The sequence below is a fragment of the Copadichromis virginalis genome, linkage group LG2 (genome assembly GCF_057382275.1).
Source record: "Copadichromis virginalis isolate Kocher_CV1m ecotype Utaka linkage group LG2, C_Virginalis_male_GT1.1, whole genome shotgun sequence".
NCBI lineage: Eukaryota > Metazoa > Chordata > Actinopteri > Cichliformes > Cichlidae > Copadichromis > Copadichromis virginalis.
In genome coordinates, this window is record NC_140619.1 from 23,475,990 (window position 1) to 23,484,355 (window position 8,366).

The window sequence follows — 8,366 nt, forward strand, 5'->3', positions numbered from 1 at the left end:
ATTTGGTGCATCTTCTAGCACCAGTTGGACCTCCTTTTGCCTTCAGAGCTGCCTTAATTCATCATGGCATAAATCCAAGAAGGTGCTGGAAACATTCCCCAGAGATTCTGGTTCACATTGACATGATAGCATCAGACAGCTGCTGCAGATCATTTGGCTGTGAGTCTCCCATTCCAGGAAAACTCGCTATTTTCAGTGTCAACAGCCTGAACTGTCGATCCAAGGCAGGATGGATCCTGCTTTCATGTTGTTTATGACAAATTCTGAGTCCACCATTCAAACGTTACAGCAGCAATCAAGACTCATAAAAAGCAATGTTTGGTGATCCTTTGTAAATTGTGCCTTCTGCTGCTGTAACTCATCTGCTTCAAAGTTTGATGTGTTGTGCATGAGATGCTCTTCTGCATACCTTGGTTGTATGGAGTGGCTTCGTATCACAGCAGTCTGGCCATCCTGGGACCTCTGACATCAACACTTTTGCCAGTAGAACTGCTGCTCACTGGATATTTTTTGGCATTCCCTGTAAATGCTAGAGATGGTTGTGTAGATAAATCCCAGCAGATTCTGGAATACTCAGAGCAGCCCGCCTGGCTAAAAAAGAACACACACACTATGTTCAAAGTCACTTAAAATCACCTTTCTTCCCCAAACTGATGGTCAAATATGAACTTCAGTAGGTTGTCTTGACCATGCATGAATGCCTAAATGCACTGAGTTACTGCCATGTTTTGTTTTGTGCAGCTGAACAAAGTAGGCAGTAATTTTCAAAAGGGAAAATAATGCTGAAATTAAATAAGTAAAATAGATGATTATACTCTAGTCCCAGAGTTAAATGAAAAAGTAAAAGGGTGCAATTACAGTTTTTCTCGATTGCCTAAACACTATAACCAGGCCTCTAAACTAAAATTTCAAAACCGTAACGCTATTGTTCAAAAAGCTCACCCATTTCCCTGAACTATAAACACTATTCCCTGCTTTGACACATGACTCAAATTTGGTGAACTGTTACTGCAAAACTCTACACACAAATCCCTACATTTTACAGTGCTTACACCATGTAGTCATTTAGAAAGCACTAGCATGCAATAATGTTAACTTAAGTCAGCATAGCTTGAGCTCAATTAGCACACAATTAACCAGGTGGAAACACTAGGAGTCAAAATTTAGCACACACCAATCAGAACCTGCGATGGATAGATAAAAGGGCCAAAGTCAGCTCATTCAGGTTTGAAACAATGGATCCAAAGAGATGCAAAGGAAGAGGACGTGGTGGAGAAAGAGGACGTGTTGAAGGAGGAGGACGTGGTGGAGGAAGAGGACATGGTGAAAGAGGAGGACCTGGTGAAAGAGGAGGACGTGGTGGAAGAGGAGGAGGAGGTGGTCTAGGACAACAGGAAGGTGGTGGAGGAGGAGGGAGAGGTGGAGGAGGAGGAGGACGTGGTGAAGGAGGTGGAGGTGGAGAACGACGGCGACAAGGAAGAGGAAGAGCAAGGGCAAGAAGACAGTCAGTCTCGGATGAAATTCGAGCCACTTTAGTTGACCATGTCCTTGTCCATGGGATGACTATGAGGGAGGCTGGGCAACGAGTACAACCAAATTTGAGTCGCTTCACTGTTGTCTCCATCATCAGAACCTTCAGGGAGGAAAACAGGTAGGTGTACTTGCAGTAAGACTGCTTTGTACAGTAACGTTTAAGTTACTGAACTTATGTGTCTTGAGTTTCAGTATGTTTCCATTATTTGCCTGTAAAATGAATGTGTGACAGTTACAGTAATGAGTGCTTCTATTTTTGTAGGACACAGAGACGACCACCTGGTGGAGGCAGGTTAAGGCTTTTGTCGGAGGAGCAAGAGAGGGAACTTGTAAACATGGTAATTGCAAATAATGTAATCCGCCTGCAAGAGATTCAAAGGAGAGTGATTGAGGATGATCATCTTTTTCGAGGCATAAATGCCATCAGCCTCTCCACAATTGACTGCATCCTCCGAAAGAATCAATTCCGGATGAAACAGGCATACCGAGTCCCTTTCGAACGAAACTCTGACAGAGTGAAAAACCAACGTGTGGAATATGTTCAGGTATGAGTTTTGATACTGTATAAAGTATTGTGTACCATCACAGCATGGCAGTTTATGCTGCCATTTCAGCACTCTTGAACTGTGGTTCAGGGTACCGATTGACTCTACTGTGTTATGTGTTTTGCAGAGAATCTTTGAGATTGAAGGACGGCCTGTTCCCCATGAAATAATCTTTGTGGATGAGGCAGGTTTTAACCTGACCAAAAGAAGGAAAAGGGGGAGGAACATAATTGGCCATCAGGCTATTGTAAATGTCCCTGGTCAGCGTGGGGGGAATGTCACTATGTGCGCAGCCATCAGCCAACGAGGGGTACTCCACCGCCATGCCGTACTAGGACCCTATAACACTATGCTTCTCCTTGCTTTTCTTGATGGTTTAAGACAACATATGTTCCAGCTGGACTACAGGGAACCAGCACAGCCAGAGCAGCCTCACTACGTTGTTGTGTGGGATAACGTCAGCTTCCATCGCGCTGCTCTGGTTCGTGACTGGTTTACCAATAACCCAAGGTTTTCTAATATCTTTCTGCCTGCATACTCTCCCTTTCTAAACCCGATAGAGGAGTTATTTTCGGCATGGCGGTGGAAAGTGTATGACCGAGAACCTTATGTCCGTGTTCACCTCCTTCAGGCCATGGAAGAGGCCTGCCTAGACATATCAGTAGATGCATGCCAGGGGTGGATCAGGCATGCAAGAGGATTTTACCCCCACTGCCTGGCTTGGGCCAATATAGCCTGTGATGTGGATGAGATTCTCTGGCCTGACCCAGACCAAAGACAAGATGCTGAGGTGGGATAATGTTTCTGGTGTGTGTTGTACTGTATAGTACATGAATGACAATGTGCCACTGTACATACATTGGTTGCGTCTTTTGTGTTTATCATGTGACAAGGGTTTTGAAGGGGAGAACCATAAGCAACCTATTTGTTTTGGAGCTATTGTTTTGAATTAATTGTACCAGTGTGCAAAACTCTGTTGTAGTGTGTGTGTTTTTGAGGGCTTGTGTTTGATGTCTGAGGGCAAAGTTTGGTTTTTCAGCAGGAGTGAATAGTTTTGGGTGTAGAGCTTCATTTTGACCTGGAAATAGGATGTTTGGGAAATTGAGTGAGATGTTATGGATTTGTGTTTACTGTTGTGAGGATATGAGGCGTAGTTTCAAGAAATGTTTTTTAGCAATCGAGAAAAACTGTAATACAGTAAACTAAAAATACTGCCTGTTTTTATTGTATTAATGGTATCAAAATTCATTTACTTCACGTCATTTGTTTATTTCCTCACAATTATTGCACTTTCGGTCCTCCTTAAATCGGCATGAGAAGATGACAAAAATAAGTTAACGGTTCAGTTCCACAGCTGTGGATTAAAATGAATCAGCGATTCATTTTCACAAATCTCTCCTCATCAGAGTAGCACTTCATTGCAAAATTATATTCGTTACATTAACAAATGTGTTTCTGGAGAGGGCTTTTTTTCCCTTCTTCTTCTTTTGGAAGATCTGATGGCAGAGCATGGAAGTGCCTAATTAGGCTGCTGTCCAGGAGGCTACAGCGTGTGTGAGAAACGCCCTATCTCTGGCATTTAATCTAAGCCTGTCACATCCACTTTGCCTCTCCCTCAGCCCCCAGAAGTGCTTTGAACGCATGGCTGAGGGGACACCTGAACACGTCGCTGTAATTTTCTCTTTCGCACTGATATCCCTCTAACATGACACTGGCTGATGGTCTCACTGCCTGCCTTGCTTGTGAAATAATGAATCAAGTGCCATATTGTAGTGGAACCAGTGTGTTTGGGTGTGTTGATGCGTGTTCGTTAAATAAAAGGGAACGAGCAGACGCTGTTACAGGTAGGGAGTCACGTATAATTGGACAAACTAAACAATCACTTTGACACAATATATTTTTAAAATTAATTATCTTTTTTTAAAATGATTTTTCCAAGTGACAGACTTGAAAATTTAACTGTCTTCTATTGATCGCAACATACCAATGAGGCATGGAACAAAGGGGACGCAAAACTACCGAGACAAGCGCTGTGTCAAACATGGGGTGCGTCTGACAGGCGGGAAAAAAACAAAACAATTAGGGCTCTCACGAGGTGACAAGACATCCTAGAAACTTATAATTTGTCAAGTCATTCACATGTTTCTTTTTCACTGGTAAGATGGACACCAGAAGGGGCATTGTTGAACTCTGAAAAAGCAGAGCTGGGATCAGAGGAACACCTCATTCCCCCCCAAAAAATCAAAACAAAACGAAATCACAGGGCTTTCAATCCTGGGGAACATTTCAGCTTTGTAAATTTTGATTTTGCCATCACTCCAAAACAAATTTGTGTGCAATCATGGCACTGAAATTAGAAAAATTTGTTTTTTGTTTTGTTTTTTATGAAAACAAAAGAGCTGCAACATCTGCTTCTAGAACAATTTTTCATTTCACTGCAGACAATCTACAATCCTGGCAATGAGCAGTTTTCAACTAATTTCCCCTCAATAAACAGTCTAGATGAAAAGATACAGCCTGAGGAAAAAGGCAGTACGAATTTTCTTCCGAAACTTTTGTGAACTCCTCGTGGGTAGTAAATGCCATATCTGGCCTTTGAAGTCAATATTTCACTTTGTGCTCAAATTAACTTTGTTTTCAAATTCGCTTGACCCAAAATGTTGACTGTGAGCTCTGGAAAATTACAAGTGGAGAGTGGAAGATTTTTGTTTTGTCACGCGTGTTAAAAAGAAAAGAGCTACAGATGTCGTCAGGAAATAGTTTTTGTTGTGCTTGGCTTTTAAACCCTCTGAAAACTAAAGTAAATCCTGAGGATATCTGTGAATCCAAGTTAGATTACGAGAACCTTGTTTGTTATTTATTTAGATTTTAGCTGCTGAAATTGATCTCCCAGCCTCATCGGTGTGATGGGGTGTTCCTATCAAGTGTCGACGCAACATTAACTGTTATTGAAAGTTTAGCAGTACTCTTTCATTTATTTTGGTGTTGCGCTACTTGTACATGTGCATAAAGGCAAAGACAAAACCAGAAAGACAACCATTTGTATGTAAAACACTGCAAAACTGCTAAATAGCGTAGCCCATCCAAATGGGATTTCAAGGCCTTTTAGGTCACTCGCAGCTGACACTTTTATAGCTATGTGATTAAAGCAATAAAAATAACATTATGACTGACATAAGCTATATTAACAAGAGCAACATGTTGCTTTACCTTTTCAGTGGCGATGTTCACCTTGCAGCATGGCTGCACTATTTGCACTACTGCAAATAAAAAAATCTTAAGGTGTGACAAAGAAATCCCAATCGTACTTTCTTTGCATTAAAAAAGTTTTATTTGTGTAAGGCCTCAAGGTTTCTGGAGGTCTACAAGTCCCCCCTGTGACCACTTAGGCTGGCCACTTGGATTTAAAACAAGGAACCTTAAAAAAATGTTCTGTTTAAGTCTTAGGATAAACCCGGCTACCAGGTAATATGCTGCAAGTCTGAGGTAGACACCATCCCCGGGGTTAGGGTTAAGGCCTCATACTACTTGCAACCATCTGGCACTTACCAGTCACTAAGGAAAAGTGTGTATTCCTGGCTCGTTGGTGAGTGGTTCAATTCACTTTTATTTATATAGCACCAAATCACAACAACAGTTACCTCACGGTGGTTTATACTGTAATGTTGGAGCTTGATGGAGGCTACCCATATGGAAAAGAAATAGTAAAAACTTATATGTGATTACTCATGAAAGTGGCCACTTTCTCATTACTTTCGTACATTTTCATTATATAATTTTTCAAGGGATCTTAAATCTGTTTTCACTCTTATATGCTTTTCATACAAGTTTCACACAAGACAGATACAAACTTTATAAGATTTATATATATCTTTTCCATATGGGTACTGACAGTCCCTCTCTCGTCTTTAAATGATGACATGTGAACCCTGTTTCCGGGTCCAAACTACTCTGCGTTTATTAAAGCTGTTGTGTTTTTAACATGTTTTAATGCTTTGTATCTTGTTCTATTTAATCTGAACAAGCCCCTAAAAGCAGTCAGTGATCACTGTCGGCTTCTCTGGGTTTTTATTACCACTGTTTATTTTAAAGCTTGGTTTTTAAAACCTTACGATGTAACTACAGACTTAGACTTAGAACTTTTTGTCATTTTACAGTTGCTTGCACAATGAAATTATGTAACAAGACCACAAGGTGTGAAAGTAAAAGACAATATACAAAACACTATGTATACCAAGAACACCATGTACACTAGAATATACTAAATCATAAATAAGGGTGGAAGGGCTATGGAAGTTGCACATCTGCCAAAATATTGCACAAAAAAGACATCAACATAATAAATGCCAAATAGCAGCAACAGAATACTAATATGATTGTATGGAAGACAACTGCTCAAACTCTGAATTTGCATTAAAGTCTGTTGGTTTTTGCACCTGATGGATCTGAGCCTTTTTCCAGGATTATCTCAGTTGTTCTCCTGACTGAAGTTTGTCCGTTTACAACATCCTGCCATGCAATAACATTTGTCCCTAACCATTGGGAACCCTCACGTTAACTTTTATCAAATGGAAAAAAGTTAGCGTTCATCTTCCTGCTTCACTGTGTTTATATTATGCTAACCATAGCCGTGTAGCTTGCCACCATGTATATACCAACTAGTCCAACTTCAGTAACCCTACAAACGTCACTGCTATTTAGTTTTCTGTCTTCATTTATGTTGGAAGTGGTGGCAGAGCTGTACGTTTTAATTTTTTCAGAAATCCCTCTGTCAGAACATGCTATACCATGTTTAGAAACTACCAAGCTAACTCCCTGCTAACTTCTAACTCATAAATTCTGTTTTCATTGATGCCTGGATGTTAAACTTAATTGTTACACCTGGTAGAGCAGGAATGCTGATCATTTTATTAAAGATGAAAGAATTTAGAGTTTGTAGCTTTCAGTGATGCCGCAGTGTTCGTTTGACTTTGGGACCTGAAGCGGAGTGTGGATCCGGAAACGACTAATGACTCGGACTTAAAGACTGGATTGCAAAGAAAGTGGAAAAAAATGTGTATTCCATGTCCACTTGCTAGCATGAAGTTGGTTGCAAACAGGTTACACGGAAAATCTTCTTGTGATTGCTTTCTTAGCTAGTGGGTTGCTGGAGTCTCCCATAATTTACATCGAAGATATCATCATCGACTGTGTGACTGAGGACTTTGCTTGTTCGGCTTTGAATTCTGGAATGAGACAACAGAGCTACTATCCATAACATGTAACTGCAAATTCTCCATCTTTCCATTAGTCCAGAACACAGCACCCTCACTCAAAATTCATAAACTGATTTGGAACAGAGTAAACGAAATACAGTGTGAAAATGTTCCTAAAAACAAAGTTTCCTTCCAGCACCCCAATAACTGTGCATTTGTTATCACTGTTGCTAATTTGTAGTCTTAAACATGTCGTGGTTTTATCAAATTTAATTTATTCACCTCCTTGTAATTAGGGTCATGGCAGAGGCATGTCAGATGTTTTGCTGATTTTATTTTCAACTTTAATAAGCCAAAACCCAAACTATTTGCATGCACCGCGTGTTTCTTCCTCCTTGATAGGTGTATTTAAATCTGTGTTTACTCATTCCAGCCTCATCATCTGTGCTTTCCTTGTTGGGAGTCCTGTGAGACTGCTGCAAACATAAAGCAAAACACGTCGCAGAGTCAGTGCAGGCTTCTGCGTGTTCTCCTTCAGGGATCCTGCCTGCCTTTCTCATCTCTGCTCCACGGCCGCTGACCACATTAACACTCGCAGGTGTAACCTACGGCGAGCCCCAGTTAAGCCCGTCAGCCAGCTGCCACCACGGTGAATGCTGTCTCAGTGGTGCTGGGCTTTAATAGATGATAATCACAGCAGGACGTAGGAGGGCACATCAACACGATTTTAATAGCTTCAGATGGATGTGTCTGTCTGTAGAGCAGGACGAGGAAAAGAGACAGCGACATAAGCACCTACTCACTCTGACTCTGAGGTGACCTTCTCCATAGAGACAGGGAAATGTCATCTCAATTAGGCCAATCACATGCTCTGTTTCTGTCACGGCTGGCCCAAGGAAGGCTCTGAGGAGTTTTGACAGCTGGATGCTAAGAGCTCAAATTGCTCCATTAGAAACATTTTGATTTGAAACATATATAAATCTAAAAGTGATCCCTGATGTCACAGGTTAAACATACCGGCTTTGTAAGTGGCTGGCAGCAGCATGCTCCCATTCATCCCGTCTATAGGTGGTCCCATTTATTTACGTCTGGA